Source organism: Phocoena sinus, chromosome 7 (genome assembly GCF_008692025.1).
Source record: "Phocoena sinus isolate mPhoSin1 chromosome 7, mPhoSin1.pri, whole genome shotgun sequence".
Lineage (NCBI taxonomy): Eukaryota > Metazoa > Chordata > Mammalia > Artiodactyla > Phocoenidae > Phocoena > Phocoena sinus.
Window position 1 is genome coordinate 87,804,416 of NC_045769.1, and position 19,745 is coordinate 87,824,160.

The 19,745-nt window shown below is 37.2% G+C and overlaps 1 protein-coding gene across 5 annotated transcripts in view; it reads right to left on the reverse strand.

Annotated features, from left to right (window-relative positions):
* Nucleotides 1-19,745, reverse strand: part of ARHGAP15 (Rho GTPase activating protein 15) — a 623,633-nt gene that overhangs the window by 256,163 nt on the left and 347,725 nt on the right. The window lies entirely within an intron of this gene.

The following is a 19,745-nucleotide window of genomic DNA, read 5'->3' on the forward strand; positions in this document are numbered from 1 at the left end:
CTAACTGTATCCATACACAAAATTGTAGAAAAGTTAATCTAACTTAGAGATAAAAAAGCTCTGGTTGGGCTTCCCTGGTGGTGCAGTGGTTGAGAGTCTGCCTGCCGATGCAGGGGACACAGGTTCCGGCCCCGGTCCGGGAAGATCCCACATGCCGCAGAGCGGCTGGGCCCGTGAGCCATGGCCACTGAGCCTGCGCGTCCGGAGCCTGTGCTCCGCAACGGGAGAGGCCACAACAGTGAGAGGCCCGCGTACCGCAAAAAAAAAAAAAAAAAAAAAAAAAAAAAAAAAAGCTCTGGTTAATTTCAATTAATTGTGATTATATACTACCTGTAGGAAATGTAGGCATTTTCAAAGATCCTGCTTGCCCAAATAATTTCATCAATTTTCTTTATCAAAGTTAACCCAAAGTGATTTCTTTTTCAGAAAGCAGATATTTTTTACTCTTCTTATTTGTGTGAAATTACCACTAGGTGAAATTCTGTAACACATATTGCCTCAAACTTCTGCCATGTCTTCATCAGTCCCCCATCCTCAGTTTCCTAGCCTCACTGTTATCTTCCAAGTTAGGTGTGCATCAAATTCATTTCCTAAGCAAATATTTGCTGAATGTCTACTGATTATCACATCCCGTGCTAAACGCTGTGAATTCAATGATGAACGTAACACTTAAGGTCTGTACCTTCATTAAGCATGGAGTCTAAATACATTCAAGTTATCTTATTATTAATGACTTTATTAACTAACTTGTTAACAATGATTCTTATCATTAATAATTCCTGAAATGATAGGAATTTATTATCTGTATGACCTGAGATACAGATCGTAAGTGGGCCCTTCACTGTCTTAACCTAATTACTGACGTCATGTGAGGATTTGGGGCACTTAAGTAGGAACATAGAGGTTCTTTTCCTCTCAAATAATATTTTAGAAGAAGCCAATCATTCAGTTGGGTTAATAATAATATGACTAAAATGTATTGATACCATAATTTATGCTTGATATTCTCCTAAACACCTAACATGATTTAACCTAATTCTACTGCAATGTAAGCTACGTGTAGGCAGGGATTTTTATCTACTTTTACAAATGTTGTTCACTAATGTGTCCCTAATACCTCAAACACTGTTTAGAATTAGTAAGTGTTTAGTCAATATTTGTTGAATCAAATCTCAAATGACCTTTTGCAGTATATAAACTAATTCATCCATTTTAGAGATGAAGAAGCTAAGTCAGAGAGTCAAGCTAAGTAACTTGTCCAAGGTCCAGTTTGGATATGGGACCAGTCTCATAGGATTTTTATCTGGTATTCTAATGTATTGGAGTATTGGTGAAAGAATGGAAGGGGAAGGAAAACAGAAATATCAGGAGCTCACGTAGTCATTTCAAGTACAATGGTTTTAATCAACTAAAATTTTTTAAGTAGCTATTGGGTGCAAAACACTTTACTAAGTTACAGCTGTAGGGGAGCTTCACTTGAGTCATTCTATCCTCTCCTGAGGAACTCAGAAGAGAAAAGAGAGAGACTTAGGAGGGAGCTGCAGCTGGAAGAAAATAAATTGCCTGAATTAGAGGATCTGAAGTCAAATTTTCCCAGTGGGGTCTCCAAGGAACCCGCAAAAGTGCCTAAGGGAGAGTGTATGCTTTAAAAATTCTGCCAGGCCTAGAGTGTGAGAAGCTTTCTTATAACTGGTCAAATAAGGACATTTTTAAAACCTCCTTCCTCTAGCTTTGACCACAAAGTAGTTATAAACTTGTGTTAGCAAAATGGGGAGTTGGAGTGAAGTGTTAGGCTAAGGAAAAGAAGAGGAAAACATCCTGCCCCCCTCCTAGCTAAGTGTAGAGTGGAGTTTTAATTTTAAATTAAGTTCAAAATTTTGATTATCACATGGGGTTATACACTATTAAATACTGAGTTGAGACAGTACTTGTCACTTATAAGACCATAGTATCTTACATTACCTCAAAGTAAGGTTCTCAATCTTAGTACTCTTGATATTCTAGGCCCAAAAATTCTTTTTTGCAGGCAGTTGCTCTGTACAGGATAAGGATGTTGAGAAGCCTCCCTGGCCTCTACCCACAATATGTCAGTAGCACACTCTCCTCAGTTGTGACAATCAAAAATGTCTCCAGACATTGCTAAATGTCTTCTGGGGTGAGAGGGGGAAAAAGTGCTCCCTGCTGAGAATCATTCCCTTAAACTGAAGGGACAAGTTATAGGACCTGCTTCAGTTCTTGTTTATTGGTGGTGGAAGGGCTACTCCCATGCTGACAAAATGTAAAGCAACAGTGAAAAGCAAAAAACAAAAAACCCTATTATTTTAATAATATATCTCTCTATAAGTAGCATGTATATAAAAATATATATGTAAAACATACATATCTGATCTATCATCTATCTATTGTCTATCTATCTGCTATCTATTAATTAAATGAGCTGTTTATAAAAGTACAACCACTCTCATGTGAGTGTGGTCAATGGGTCTATCACTTGAAAAGGTTGGGAAGCACTGCTGTAGACCAGAGCGTCCCAACTATTATATCTGACAGCACGGTTATGTAGAGTGAGATTTACGGATGCCCTCAGCACTCTGTGTAATTGAGCAGGACCAAGGCAACCTGAGCCCCTGGGAAATTGTTGTTGGCTATGAGCAGTCTTATTTATTTGTTCCAGTGGGCTATGCAAATATTATCATTTTTTTTGTGTATTTGAACATAAAATGGTTTGAGGAGCACTGCTTTAGACCTGTGTTGTCCGATATGGTAGCCACTAGTCACTCAGGGCTATTGAGTACTTGAAATGCAGCTTGTGTCATAGGTTGAAATAATAATGTTTTGGATATTTTTGTTAAAAAATATATTGTTAAAATTAATATATTATTAAAACTTGTTACTTTAAAAAATGTGGCTATGAGAAGATTTTAAATTACACACATAGCTCAGATATTTTTGGACAGTGCTGCTAGGTGATACACACACACACACACACACACACACACACACATTGACCACCTACTGAATACATGGCAGTGCTGGATTTAACTGTTGTGGATAGAAATGCATATGGTCTATGTAGTAATAATACATCATGATAAGGAGTTTGAAGTATAAGAGACTAAGGGTTCTTAGAGGAGGAACAGACCTCAGGTCATTTTGGAGAAATAGCAAGTGCCTTGAAAACCCATGCAAGCCATAGTTGCTTTTACAGGACCATGAATGTCAGGCATTAACTGATTCAAAACTGTATGATTGGATGAGTCATTCTGAGTGTCTTAATATACTGTGCTTATATGCTATCCTATTAACTTTCATCTGGGTCCAGTCATATATAATCTGCTCCAATTGATAGCTCTATCAAAGCCCCGTGGCTCTGGGTTCTAGTACTGGGAGCTAAGGGAACACTTATCCTTCAGGAAAAATCTACCTCAGTAATTCTGGTCTCAAGTCTGTCTGCCTTTGAAATGATATGGAATAATCAATCTAAATTTTCACAGGTTACCATTTTCTATGTCTAGTCTCACCTCAAAATCTTGTCATTTTCCATGATAGAATGTCAAGAAATTAAGGGCCAAAAGAGGTATTTTTTTCGGCCAGTTAGGGACTAGTAAATATGATATGATTAAAAAGTACTTTTTAAATTAAAACACATACATGTGGTATAAATGTGAGATTATGGAAGTAATTATATAGTGTATATATATATATTGTTTTCAATACCAACTTCTGCCTCCACATGTGAGAAATGTATGTAAGGTACACTGGTTTTTCAAGAAAAATGAAAGTGTATTTTAAAATGTTTTAGCCTGTTTCTTTCTCATACATTCTGAGAAACTAGCAGAGTCTTGAATATGATTACACAGTTTTTAACATAGCCAAACTATCCGAAGTTGCCTCTAATGATGACTTTCCTGGAGACAGACTAGAGTGTCAACTTCCATTTCCTGATGCCATAAATAATCGTCCTCAGATGACAAGTCAAATTGCCAGGCCTTTGCCATCATTCATTCTGCTCACTTTGTTCTAAGAAGAGATCCGCAGAAGTTAAAGTCAATAGATGACTATAATATATGGCATAATTTTTATTAACCAAATAACTTGAAAGCGCTGTAAATACAAACTAAAAATGTAAAAAGCACATGGCTATAAAGCAAAGTCCATCACTGGACCCCTGTAAACAGCAATAAAACTCTTTGAATATTGTGGTTTACAAATCTGATTTTAACAGCCGAACTTATAAAACAGTTTACGCTTTTCTGTTGTCAAGGGAGAAAAACTTGCCAAATTGTTCATTTTAAGTAAATACAACATAACCAATTAAGGAAAGCAAAATTTAAACACATGCCTATGGTAATCAGGACATAGTTTGCTTCTGATTTCACTACTGATTTTAACAGAACAGTGTTCCTTCCACTTTCCCACAGCACCCAAGTGACCCCACACATACTTTTAGAAACTTGTAATCACACAGTGCAAATAAAAGGACACTTTACTGGAAAATACCCAGTGTGGTACAATAATCCATCATTTATGAAAAATAGAATTCAGCCTTTTCTCTTTCCTCAGAGATTCAACTACTTTTTGAGAGCGAAGCTTACTGCAATTTAAAGATTTATGTTAAGCCAATGAGCAGTTTTTTTCCGTTCCCATTTAAACTTTTTATTCAAAAATGAAAAGAGACTGAAGAGATAGGGGTTTAAATTCCAAAGCATTTAATCTGATTTACAGAGGAATCACTCTTAATTCTACATATTTTCACCTCCACGAAAAGTTAACTTGAATTGGATTAGCTTTCCAGGTATTCTAGAATTTACTTTTATTTCCTTTATGCTTCCTCTTTTTTTTTTCCACTGATGGGTGATCTTTTCTTTCAAGCCCAAACAAATAGACTATTTTTCAAAGCGTAAGAATTTTGAATAACAATATGCAGTTTAAGTCTCCACACTCACAGGCCAAGGCATTAGCTTTAAGCACCATTCTTAACCAGTGGAGAGATTTAATTGGTGTTAAAGCTGCTCACACCAGACAACAGTTAGGATCCTGGGCTTTTCAAGATGATCTTCAATAAATATCATTACATATGAGAATAAGGCATTAGCCCAACACAAGTTTTATACCTGACGCAGCCATTATGGTGTTAAAACCACCTCTAGAGGTAGGAATGCTTATTGTAAAGGATGCCCTTTGTATATTTATTTCCCAACTTTAGTAATGGGAGGAGGAAGCAACACAATTTAGATGATGAATATCCACTACCATTCTATTAAGGGATGGGAACCACAAAAGAAAAACCTTCAAATCTTCCAGAATCCAACGGTTTGGATAATATGATCCAGAACTGTGGATCTGCCAGAATTTTTCTTGCTATGGACCTTATTTTGAAATATCCCCTTTTCCTGCCAAACTCCTGTTCTCGCGGTATTCCCATGTTACAATTACATGTTGTTAATATTATTATTTTTTTTAAATTTGGAAATGCTGGGAGAGCTAACATTTCAGAAATGTTGCTAAAGGAAAGCAGAGTCATTACCCTTCAGAAATGCTATTACAAACAAATTTCTAGGCTACTTGTTGTCACTTTTTTGATGGGGTTTTACATAGGGATCAACATCAGGTGTAGATAGATAGTTGTATTAGCAGCTAAGAGCTCCCAACACAGAGTCTGGTAGGATGTTCAGAGCAAAACTGGCGGCAGTTGCTTAGTGCACTCATCTTACCGCACTGCAGTGTTTGGAGAGGGAAATCCAGAAAGAAATGACAAAATAGGGTTATATCAGGCTCTTCATCCTCAGAGATTTGAAAACACTTCTCAAACCATCACACGGATTACATAACAAAGTGCTGATTGTCTCCTTTCATATTTTCCAATATGACCTTCTTGTATTTGGAATTACCCTGTTGTACCACTTTCTAAATTACTAAAACAAGAGCACCTTACCCAAAATAGAGAAATAAAGTTTATTAAATTTCTTGCCAGTCTCCTACCTGATTCCTTTACAGGGCATATGTGCTTGCCCTAATTCATTAGGCTGTAATAAATACTGCTTTGCTCTCTCCAGAGTGTGGTTTTAGAGCTCAAAAACTTTGCACATAACTCCATGTCAGAGTGGGCAGAAAGGGTAAGTCTGGACTTAATGTACTGAAATGTACTGTTGGTCATTTAATCTCTCTCTTTTTTTCACATGCTCAGTGTAAACATAAGTCATAATTTCAATCCCCTGAGGAGCTAAGTTACTGAAACTTTAAGTGACTTACTTGAAACACAAATCATGATTAAATCTGGAAATAATTGGAAGAGGGAATGCAGGGCATTTTAACAGCAGTGCTTTATTTTAACCACTTAATTCCCACTTAGACATTGTAGAAATATAAAATAAATAATCAGTTGGAAACAAAAGGGTATGAAAACGTTCTCTCGCCAATGATTCATAGTTATGCTATCTACTCATTTAAAGAGGAGTGAGAATTCATGCAATGAAATATGTTTACTTTTAGGCTAAATCATCTAGTTTAAATAGACGAATCTACTCACATTTTTACATTTTCAGTGTCAATAAAGAGCTGGCAGTTTACTGTCATGGCCCCTGTAACTCAGCCATATGGAAAGGCCACTAACTACTTTTTCCAGTAATGTATGAATTCTTTAGTGTCTTTTCATGTATTGACCTAATATTTTAATTTTGCCCATGATATATCTTAGATGTGTCTGTGTTGATAATGCACTTCTATAATGTGAGTCAGGGTATTATATTTAAACTCTTTTTACAGTGTTTAGCATAGCACTGAGTTACTTAAAGAATAACTTTCAGGATGGTTATGATGATGATGATGACAACTTCAAAACGGTACTGCAAATATTGAGTAATTTCATCACAAATATAATTTTCTTTCAATTGTTAGTCTATCTGGTTTCTTTCTATAAGCCAGAGTTGCAAAAGATTTTGGCATCAAAGGTTACGGAAATACTACATATTCACAAAAAAAAAGGAAAGAAGAAAAAAAGAGAATACACCTAAATAGCAAAAACCTATGGTATATGTAGAGACATATGATGATATTTCTTCCTGAAACAGAATCAGATACAGATACAGTATAAGATGTAAAGATTCAGATCATCAAGACATCTTCTATTGACTAGATATTTTACCTTGGCTTCTTACAACTTAATGTAGTGTTGGTAAAACTTTGTCACTTGAGAGCTATTTCAAAACTTTGATAAATTTGCTAATAGAGTAAGGGGTTACTGAGCTAAGGCAGTAACTGATTTTGAAAGTAAAATTACTAAGGAAAAAAAAGAAAGAAAGAAAAAAATAACATACGGCACCAATCCAGACAAAGGGCACCATGAAGTAGAAACATGTTTTCCATGAGGAAAGGCTGCATATTAAATACAGGGATGGGTTCTCTCCTAGTGATAGAAAACAGGCCATGGCCAAATCAAATGAGAAGAGCCTTACAGATGAATGTGAACATCAGTCCACAAACAGAGAACAAAATAAAGAAAAGCCAAAACAATAGGATTGTAGGCATGGCAATTCCCCCCATAGAGGTAGAAGCATGACAAAATTCTAGGAAATTAACACTTAGATTTCTATGGAAAAAAAGTCAAGTTGGAGAAAGAAATAATATTCATATTTTAGAGCATCAGCCAATTTCCATGCTTACTTTACATACTGACTCATGCTTAGCAGTATTTGCATTGGGTGGGTGGTATTAAAATCTTCTCTCCATACAGACATAAATAGAGCTACCACTATGTATTTTGTGCACGTGTATGTATTTGTACCTTTGTGAAAATGTGTGTACAGATACTGTATTCTCAGCAGGCATGGGGGGAGAAATACATAACAACTCTGAAGCTTTTTCTTTAATCTCTAAACTCTTGGCCCTATGTGTGATCAAGAATATTTTACAATGTATCCTTAATTTTTCAAACATAAAATTTGAACCAGGACAGGAAAATATATAGTCAAAAAAATCAATATTTAAGAGGAAGTGGTGGAATAAATTGTTTATTTAGATTGTGAGAAAAGTTAAATAAATATATATATTTAACTTTTCTCACAATCTAAATATTATAATTATGTATATATAATCATCTACATAATTACATATAATAATCTATATAGTATTGATTCTTTTAAAGCAGTCTCAACTTCCATTTTGACCAGTCAATCTGATCATCTTAAAATCACATGTATTATTAATAATGACTAATGTTTGTAGAGTACTACCAGTGTGACAAGGAACTGTACTAAGAATGTCATATCTCATGATTATTCAATGTGGTAGGTTCTCTTATTGCTGTCTACTCTGCAGATTAGGAATCTGAGGTTCAGAGAGCTTAAGCCAAGTAGCCAATAGTGGCCGAGCCAGAAAACAAATGCAGGGCTGTTTGATTTGGAGCCCCTGGGCATGCCTAACCTGCCCCACTGCCTGCCTCTCTATCTGTTTGTCAATGCTGTCAAAGTTCTAAGGACATAGAGAGATGGCAGTAGCCTCCCACTGTGGTCAACTACTTCCGACCTAAGGTCTTAAATCATCTGCTTCAGGTGAACTGCTGACAAAATTACTCTAGGTGCTATGTGTCACTGTAGACCTAAAAGGGAAAATGAGTTGCTTTAGGCGAGATTAGTGAATCACAGGACAGCCACAGTGTTGACAGCTGAACACTCTCTGGATTCAGTCAGAACAGCTGAAGATGGCTTCTGGGCTGCACAGAGCCATAACCATCATAAACACAAATTGAGCTCTTCAGCTACTGGGCAGAAGGTGAATACAAGGATCTCGCACCATGCTCCAGGTGGCTGAATGTAGCAAGACAAGAATAAATATAGAAATAGAGCTATTGGGGCTTCCTTTTAAGCCAAAATGCCTAGTGACCTAGCCGGTTCTCTGAATTTCTTAGTCCTTGTTCTTGATTCCTGTCATCATACAATCTTTTTTCAAAAACAGATGATGCGCCCTTAGCCCACAATACATTCACAATACATTCAAAGCACATACATTCATGTCTACAAACTCGTTAGTTCTTCTCTCAGCCCAACCAGGAATCTCATTCTTCTCTATATCCAACCACAGAGTCTGCTTGTATTATTCCTAGTTGCTTCATAGGAGTAAGTTCAGGGTCAGCATTTAAGGGGAAGGTAGATAAGAACCACTAATATGTGGCCTCCTTCTAACAGCTAATGCTGTTCCTTTTCAAAAATGTGTGTTCCGTTCTCTCTCATGCATTTTTTCTCTCTTTTGAATACTACCAGTTTTGGATTTTGAATTTCAACTCTGATACTTAACAGTGGTAAGATCTTATTTAAGCAGTATAAGTTCTTGTTGCCTCTATTTTCTCATCTGTTAAATGGCACTGACAATATCCCTACCAAGGATTGTTATAGCAGGTAAATACCCCAATATATGCAAAACACCAGCACAATATCTAGGGTATAGTAAGCATTCAATAAAAACTAACAATTGTTATGAACTGTGAGGTTATGAGAGTTACCCCGTATCACAATCATGGTTGTAATAATCAGTAAGTAAACAGATCAGGTGGTATGAAAAGTGCACGCTTCACCTTCCATCCCAGTGCCTCTCATTTTATCAGCATTTACTTGGTCATTTATTATGTATCTGGTATTATTAGATTATGCCTTTAGCTGTTGCATACATTAAGTTTATATTAATTTATATGATTAATATATATTAATACATACACATTTTAATTGACGGCTGTTTGGCTCTCAGTTAAAAAAAAAAACTTGTATACAACCCCAAGAGTTTATCTGTGATTAATTTCTGCCAGGTAGAGTGTATTTCAAGACTTTGAACATGCGTTGAAATCATTGGGTTTTGAAGAACTATCCATTAAAGACTTTCTGAACTGTGACAATGGATATTGACAGTGCTTGTCAGACTAAACCACTATTGATTGGCTCACATCATGTGTATAGCAAAACCAATATCTTTCAAGTGCTTCTTCCTAACTGAAATACATTATTGCAGCCTTCCTCTCTGTTTATTTTAACACCAAAGCTCATCGCATGTAACATATCCAGCAAAAAGGTTTCACAATGAACAAAGCAGCAAACTGCAGCAAAGAGAGAAGGGAAGGCACTTAGCAATCCAAACACTCTTGTACTGTAAGTTGTCAATCTCTTGCAGAGTCTTGTTTTTATTTTACAATCCTCTTGAATATGGAAAGATCATGGACTAACAGAGCTTTGCTATTGTTTAATGATCCTGTGATTCTCGCGGTTTCTACCCCTGAATGAAACTATTTTAAGTATTGTGTGTATGTTTCAGTTGTGGGAAAGAAAGAGTTTATGTTGGGTCATTGCTCCCCTGTCCACAAACATATACAGCCCCCCCCCCCCCCCCACACACACACACACCAGGGATGTGACTTTTCCCAAGTCTTAGAATGTTTTCTCCCATGAGTGACTCAGGCCAACTTTGGCCATATGCTACACATTGTACAGTTTCATTACTAATTTGAATTTGCATTGTGCCTTTCTTCCCAAGAGGGCACATTTCTTACTGAAACAACACTCTTACGTAACAAAGAACAGTTCTCATAATACCCTCATGAGTGGGAAGAATTCCAGATTTATTTTTTTATTTGAAAATATTATTAAACAAAATCTAAAAGCATACCTTCCCCAAGTACCGACTGATCATATCTCATGCTTCCTGCAGTGTACGAGGAGCATTCCAGGGCCTAAAGAACCTTCAGTCTTAGTTTTCACCCTCTACAAAGCTCAGAGTTTACTGTATGCAAATGCCTGGGGAAAGCAGGGTATTCCTCGATCTTGGGATAATTCTCAGAATATTCCTAAAATTGTCAACCCTCTAAAAAAGTGATCCTTAGAACTCACGAGTTACTCTGATGATAAAACAGGGAAGACTTGGTTAAGTCTACAAATACTTTAATTAAATCTGGTGTGGTGCTGTCAGCTTCTTCCCCAGTCTAAGTATGCCTGGAAATTTAAAGGAAAAAATTTGCTTAGAACGCTGGCAAATGCTACACAAGCAAAAATGTATCATTCTGCAAATCCCCTCCTTAAGTGACAGAGTTCCAAGTTTACTTGAACATTCGAGACTAGGATTTCTCCCAAGATAAGGGTCCCATTGAGCCTTGCTTCCTGCTAGTCCATGCTATGGCCCCGCAGAATGGCCTCACTGAGCCCCCTGGACCATGTCCTTCCTCTGGCTTGGCCCCTTGGCCACGGCCTTCTCAACCCTCACATTCCCTAGCTCTGAGACAGGCTCCTGGCCTTGGGCCCATTCTCTTGGCACTCTCTGCAGGGGTCACTCTGTCCTGAAGAACGGCTGGTTGTCAGCGTGGCAGCCTCCTGTGCCTTTTTCAGGACATCGGAGATCAGGGAACGTCAGGCCAGAGTCAGTCTCTCACAAAATAGTTTTGCTGGGATAGGACCCTCTAGTAGAGGCATCGTTTTGATGTACGCTTCAAGCTATTTGCTCCAAAATGTGCTTGTAAACCACTGAGACCCTCCCCCACAGGAAGGGTACTGAAAATGCAAAGGGTGGGCTGAGCAGAACTGAGGACACAGTATGCAGTCTACAGCTAAGTGATCCGGGATAGTGGAGCGGTTTGTCCTCACAAATGCTGACAGACAGCTGCAATTTGCAGCTGGCAGTGAGTTTATGCTTGCTAAACAAAGATCTAGCTGGAGCCGGTGAATACTTGGCTCCATTGCAATAATCATAATTCATAACATACATTGCTAAAGAAGGAGAAAAAACTAGGAAAACACTCAGAAAGACCCATATCATTGTGACACTTGAAGCGGTCAGGATATACGCTGTTTTATTTGTTGTCTATTTGGAGTCTATGTGGGGTCCTTTATGGAGACGATGGTCCCCAGGTCTGTGACAAATGAAACTGCTTTCTGCTTTCCAGTCACACCTTCAGATTAACTCTTCTTTCCATTAAAAAATAGTGATAGGAGATTTACTTTCTGCCAAAATCCAATTATTATCCCGAATATTTTATTTCTTTTCCTAGATGAGTTAATTGTAATCAAGCTGCCAAGCTTTTCCTTGTTTTTGACCATCAGATAACCCCATTCTTGGGGGCAGTTCATGTTGGAGTCACGGAAACATGAAATATTAAATCTGGAATGAACTTGAGGGAACATAAAATAAATGCTCCTTACTTTTTTAAAAAATAAATTTATTTATTTATTTATTTTTGGCTGCGTTGGGTCTTCGTTGCTGCGCACGGGCTTTTCTCTAGTTGCGGCGAGCAGGGGCTACTCCTTGTTGTGGTGCGCGGGCTTCTCACTGCAGTGGCTTCTCTTGTTACAGAGCATGGGCTCTAGGTGCACAGGCTTCAGTAGTTGTGGCACGCGGGCTCAGTAGTTGTGGCTTGCGGCCTCTAGAGCGCAGGTTCAGTAGTTGTGGCGCATGGGCTTAGTTGCCCTGCAGCATGTGGGATCTTCCCGGACCAGGGCTCGAACCCATGTCCCCTGCATTGGCAGAAGGATTCTTAACCACTGCGCCACCAGGGAAGCCCAAAAATGCCCCTTACTTCTGAGATGAGGAAAAAGACACCCGAATTGTTTAAGTCACTTGCCTTAGGCCACAGAGTAAGAAGCAGGGTAAAGAGTCTGTCCAAAGTCTCAAGCACCATCTCTGGGTTTTTGTCAGCACATTTTTTATGTCTCACTAATCCCAGATTTAACTTTATTGGAAAAACTGTCCTAAATCCAGAAGAATGTTCTACAGGAGCCAGGTCTGTTGCTCTAGGCACCCACTACTAGCCCAATTCTTCCAGTGATCAGGTATTTTATATTTGAATCTTAATGCAGTCATTGCCATCAATTAATTTCGTTTTATTGTACATATTTGGAAAAAGAGTTTTGAATAGAATATGGATATATATATATATTTTTATAAATTTTTAAATTTTATTTAATTTTGGCTGCATTGGGTCTTCATTGCTGCGCACGGGCTTTCTCTAGTTGCAGTGAGCGAGGGCTACTCTTTGTTGAGGTGCGCGGGCTTCTCATTGCGGTGGCTTCTCTTGTTGCAGAGCACAGGCTCTAGGCATGCGGGCTCCAGTAGTTGTGGCACAAAGGCTCAGTAGTTGTGGCACACAGGCTCAGTAGTTGTGGCTCGCAGGCTCTAGAGCGCAGGCTCAATAGTTATGGCACACGAGCTTAGTTGCTCTGCAGCATGTGGGATCTTCCCGGACCAGGGCTCGAACCCGTGTCCCCTGCACTGGCAGGTGGATTCTTAACCACTGTGCCACCAGGGAAGCCCTGGAAATATATTTAAATTCATATGCATAATTATGCATAAGAATATGAAAAATACATGCCCCAAGGGGGGAAATTACAGTAGCCTTGCTTTTGACATGTAGCAATGCTGTGTCTGCTATTATACTTTTCTTTAACTTTTGGTAACCTGAAATCTGTAATAGATTATTATTATTTAGGGTTCTGACCCTTCTCATTCCCTGTGGGGAGAAGATCCTGTTGCCAGTTGCCAGGACACTCCTCCAGACACAGATGTCACTGAGGAGAGTCCTCTGCTGGATATCCCCTCCATGTGTTTCAGCCTAAGCTAAGAGGGAATAAAGAGGATTGAGCTAGGAATGGGAACATGTATTTCACCAAGTTCCAACCCCTCTGAAATTCGAACTTTTGGACTATTGAACAGGCTGAGATCTTGATTTTCTTCAAGCTTGTTTATTTTCGACAAAATAGAAATTCTGTTCTTGGGGGAAAAAAATGTCTTTGGGTTTTAAAGGTCTCTGAAAGCTTCTTGAGACATTAAGTATCTCTTGTATAAAAAATAATATAGCGATGATTTAAGACCAGAGAAACTGGAAGTGTGCGGATTAAATGACCTTTAAAATACACATAGGTTTAAAATCAAAAGGAAAATGCACTTAGCAAAAAAGCATTTGGGATTTACTTCTAAAACATGATTGGAAACATTAAGCAAACTCAAAATGAGGCAACGCACACACATCCTTATTTTGACTTAAAGATCTACTTTAAATAACACAACAGATGTGGTCATCAGCATCTATTCCAACAGGGACACAGTGAATGGTGAGAAAGATGCGGTCAGACTTGATAATAACAATAACTACTGTCATTGTTATCCCTTAATCCTTCAAACTGTCAAAGCACAACCAAGAGTAAAAGGGAAATATTCTAGCAGGATCTGACTCCCTCCCCATTTGTGTCAAGCAGTTCAGTTAGAAAATTTCTATCAGGAAATATTCCCTTAAATTAACCACTGGAAAGCAAGTTTAGCTATTTTTCACTCTGTGGCACACACAAAAAAAGGAAAAAACCACCTGTGGACATCAGTCTGAAAACACTCCTGACAACAAAAACAGGTGTTGACTTATGTAATGGCTCAAGAAAGCAGAGGAGAACAGAGTCGTGAGTCAAAGGTGGGGCCTTGCAAAGGAAAATTGGACTTAATTGCTCCACTGTGAGGGAATGGCCAACCAAGAATTACGTGCTCTTGGTCACATAATAGTTTGGCAAAAATACTTCTTTTTCCAGTTTTGCGCCCACATGAAATAAACTGCTGTTGGAATACACGTGGAAGTCAAAGATGAGGGTGGGCTGAGGCAGATCTTCACATAGCACTTTGGAATTTAAGGGTGTTCCCTATACACTAATCAAGGCTGACACAGAGTCAGTAGTCAGTTAAAAAAATGTTTAATAATTGAATACTCTCTGAGCAAGATGTATGGTGGAAAGCACATAGGCATTTGGGCTAAGAGAGCTGATCTTGACTCCCAGATCCACCACTTAGGAAGTGTGTGACTTGGCTTCCCTGAATCTCAATTTCCTTATCTGTATAATAGGGATACAAAAGCTCCAATGCAATGTTGTAAGGATTAAATGTTATGATGTAAAATATCACAAGGCTTTGTATGAACACAAATATATTACTATCTTTATGCTTTTCTTCACTTTCTTCCTCATCTTCATCATTTTCACCATCATTACCATAAATTACAGCTTGCACTAGACTCTGTAAAGTGAATTAAACAGAGATGGTCCTTGGACCTTTGGGAGCTAACAATTAAAAATTACAACACTGATGTGTCTAAACAGAAAGTAGATATGGATAATTTAAGAAATTTGGAGTAAGTGTATAAAAATTAAGTTAAGCTTATATTAATATTAGCTGTCAGTAAAGAGATATGGCTATATGGCATAGGAAGAGCCCTAGGAATTGCTGGTTGAGACAGAGTATACCTTCTCACACTTTTAACACACTGTATACCAAATTCTCCAACTGCATGAATGTTTATTTATTGCAGCTTTGATGGCAATAAGTGTCCTGGCGGTATAAACCCTCCCACATGAATGCATGATGTGAGTTACCACAACAACTTCTGCTAATAATAATAATTAAAAAAGTAACAAATAAAATATTTTATTTATACTTTAAGACTGAAATCTTGCGTGTACCCAAAGAGAAATGGCAGAAATTTTTCTTTGATAAATATGGTAGCAGCATTGTCTTATATAATGGTACTTCTTATCAGAATTGTGTCAGAAGTACATCTCATGCAGCCTTACGGTACACAGATAAGTAATTTAATAATGACAGCTAAAACATATTTTATATATTAAAAAAATTTTAATAGCGGATGGAATATCAGTTTGGGGGAGAATCTGAAGATCTGAGGAGTTGAATTGTTTGTACGGTGGGGAGTGAGGGAATGGGTTAGCAGGCAGAAGACTCTTTGCTATTGTACTTCATAGGGGTCATATTCACAATTTTCAAGCAAGATCAGCTCTGACCAGTAGAGTAAAAGAAAACTTCTCAGAATTAGTGTCTTTCTGGTAAGCTTCCATACCCCCAGATGGAGTTGATCGCTTATAGTTACTTGTCAGTCACTACTTTTACTTTAGATACATTGACCTTCATTTTCTCTCCTGAGCACATCCCACCTCAGGGTCTTTGCACATGCTGCTTCCTCTGACCCAAAACTTTTTTTGGATATTTGCATAGCTACTTTCCTTACTTCTTTCAGATCTTCCCCTAAACATCACCTCTCATAGGTTTTCCCTCTCTATTTAAAATTGCAAGCCTTCCCCACTTAGGTGCTATCTCCCTTCTTTGGTTTATTTGTTTGTTTGTTTATTTAAGTTTTCAAACTTCACTGTCTCACTAATATATATTTTACTTCCTTTTAACATCTATTTTTCCCCCAATAGAATGTTAGCTCCAGGAGAGCAGGATTTTTGCCTATGTTTCATTGTATTTTATTTTACTGATTTTTTAAGAGACTCTAATCCCAGTACCCAGAACAGTGCTGAGTGAATGATAAGGGCTTAGTATATATTTGTTGACTGAATAGAAGAATACTCTGATTTTTTTTCTAGAAAACTGAAAGTTCTAATTTCTTTTATTCAACATTTTTAACACATGAATAAAACCCTATGTTCTTAGAAAGTAAACCTTCACCTAATGTTTTATGAAGAAAGGAAATTATGATTGGTTATTATCATTGAATGACAGTCTGAGTTTATATCCACAACAGGTCTGAGAAAAGAAACAGATCCTGGCCCTCAGGCCCTTTTCTTCAAACCTTGAACATCTAGAAAGAGTTGTGGTATTCTTTCCTTATTTACCTATTCACAGATATGAGTGAAAAATTATGTTGCTATCCTTATTATCTTATTTAAATAAGAAAAATAGAATTCATATTAAAAACATTAAATATCTTTTAAGGACACATACATTCAAGGATATATTAAAATTATTCTATATGGTATTTATCGGGAGGAAGGTGAATGAGAGATAAAGAAGAAAATTGTAAAGCTAGAGAGTTGCATGGCTAATGATAATAAGGATGACAAGGATGATGAGGATGATATAAACTCAATTCTCTGTTATCAATTAAGCAGAGAGAGAGAGAGAGAGAAAGAGAGAGGCTGAGTTTCCTCAAGGGGCTGATTCTGGTCTCTCATGTGGCTGAGATTGCAGACCTCCTAGACCAGCATTCTTCACATATGTAATTATAAATATGCTAGTAGTCACATTAAAAAAGAAAAAGCAGACATTAATTTTAATAATTTGTATATTTTATTTAACCTAATCTATCCAAAGTATTGTCATTTCTCCATGTAATCAAAATAGACATTATTAGTGAGATATTTTATATTCTTTTTCTTGTACTAAGTCTTTGAAATCTGGTGTGTACGTCACACCTACAGCCAGCATGTCTCAATTCAGACTAGCCCCATTTTAAATGTCCAATAAACACTTGTGGCTAGTGGCATCCGTACTGGACAGTGCAGGTCTAAAGCAAGCTTCTAGGTGTCATGTCTGAAGGTGGGCCTTACCACAGCAGTGGGCAACTGTATGTCAGAAAAGAAAGCTGCAAAGTCATGTGTCTGGAATCAGAGCCACCAAAACCAGAGACTATTTCTGAATCAATTTGTGATTCCAGTTCTTTCTCCACCTAGCTTTCTGTTAGTGTCTAAGTAAGACAATTGCATGGGGGAGCCAGAGTGATTCATCAAAAAGGACAACAGTTAGGAAAAAAGTCAGGTGATTTTACCTGTATCTCAAGCTGGTAGAGCAGATCAAGCAAGACACACTCTGTTCTTTTAACTGTAATACTGATAATTAGGCTTCTGAATTTTAGTATGCCTACTTTCAAGTGCTGTTCTGTTGAAACTTCACATGTGCTAGTCATCTCTCCACCATAACTGAATTTATACCCAAAGCTTAAAATATATCTGGGAGGACTGAATGGGTTAACTATAGGTTCTCAGGGGTGCTGGGTGTTTTAACTTTATAAGATGTACTCCCTGTGCTCAGGACAGTTACAACAGTTCAGAGTGGTAGCCCTTATTTGACCTCTCTCATGTTAAATGTATTTTATTGTTGAAAATTCATGGCAAGGTAAAAATTTTAAATTATCACAAAGGGTCAGTTTCAGATGATCTATTTTAATATAAGGAAGACTGGATGGATGGGCACTGTCTGCTTTATAGTATATTATCCAAATAATGGTTTTGGTCTGGTGAGAAAAGTTGGAGACACACACACTCAGACATAGTATATGCTTAGCTACAGAATAAATTGGTTTTGTTCAATTTGAGTTTTGGTTTTGCTCTTAAGTGCCATATATTTAGTTGACTTGACTGTACAATGATTTGAATAGACTACTGATTTTACTTTTATATCATTTCCCTGTAAGGGAATCAATTCACATAATCTCGGCCAAAAATTATTCAAACTTAGAAGTGTGTATATCTCTCAACTTTTACATCACACACACAAACACACACACACTCACAAGGCAACACATAGTGTGGGCTATATTGTGCCATAACCCCTAGGATTTAATAATAAAACGAACAATCCATCATGGCACTGATTTCAAGCAAAGCAAATTCTGAGAAAGTTGTTTGATTAGTTGAATAATAATAATCAATATTCATTTCTAAAGGGTTTATGAAACCCTCGAACCAGTTCTCAAAACCAAAGCCACATTCACCTGACTTTCAGCTGAAGCTTTGAGCTTCAGCTTTACCTTTCCCCACAAATGATTTTGCTCTTACTGCAAATAATCACTGGAGAGCATTTAAATGTGTTCATCTTTAAAGTCACCCCCCTAAAAAAGGAGAATACAAACAGAACTTCACTTTAATTTTAAAAACAGGAGTGTGTCTTAAATATGAGTATGGTGGAAATCTTGCTAGAAAAAAAAGAAACTGGCTCCTCCTGTTCCGCTTGTAATTTTTAGTGTGTACAAGTACTTAAAATATAAACTATATAGCAATTGACGCTGTGAAGCAATACATAATCAAACAAGACACCATGAGGCAGATTGAAAACTTCCCTCGATCATGTTTCCCAGCTTTAAGGATGCAGAGGTCTAATAAACATGAACTTGAACTACAATGAACATACTCAAATCATCCTTAAAAAATAGGTATTTACAACAACAAAGTAGTACTGTAATGGCAAAGATAGATGAACTAAGTTTAGATATGTGTAATATAAAAAAGGAAACAATGATTATATAGTACAAATAATTTTGCTGTAATATGACAGCCTAATGACTTAAGTGCCCAATATCGTCATTATGGTTCTGAACCCCATGTGCATTAGCAATAAAGACTCAATAAAACTACTGTATAATTCACACTTTTCCATGAAAATCTTGTTCTTCTTTTAAAATACATGTGTCTCGAAGATCTGTAAGCCTAAATGGAAAAAGTTAATAACCTGAATTATGTATTATGCCTGTGTTGTGATCTGAAGGTGGTCTCAAGGAAGTTTCTAAGCAATCCTTTTGATGGAGAGAAACAACAGTTTTGGACACCTGGCTTTATTTTAAGTTTTTTTAATCTAGTAAAAAATGCTTACTTTGTTATATTAATGCATTGATTTACTGTGTATATAATTCCCTGAAGATTATATACTCCAAGCCCAATTACTTCTCTGATCGGTGCATTTTAATTTTACTCAAAAGAACAAATAATTGAAAGTACGACAAATATTTAAAATGTTCATCTTTACTTAATATTTGCCACGCATATAGCTACTAGTTTAACCTTTTTTTCTCAAACAAGGTAAATGAATGGTATACAGTAGTGATCAAACAAAAGACTGCAAAAATGTCCCAGAATAAGCGAACAGCATGACAAGGCATTATTTCAAGTTTTCAGATTCTCTTCCTTAGATCCCCAAGTCTTTATGTTTGCTAGAAATCTTCCCTCTCTCGAATT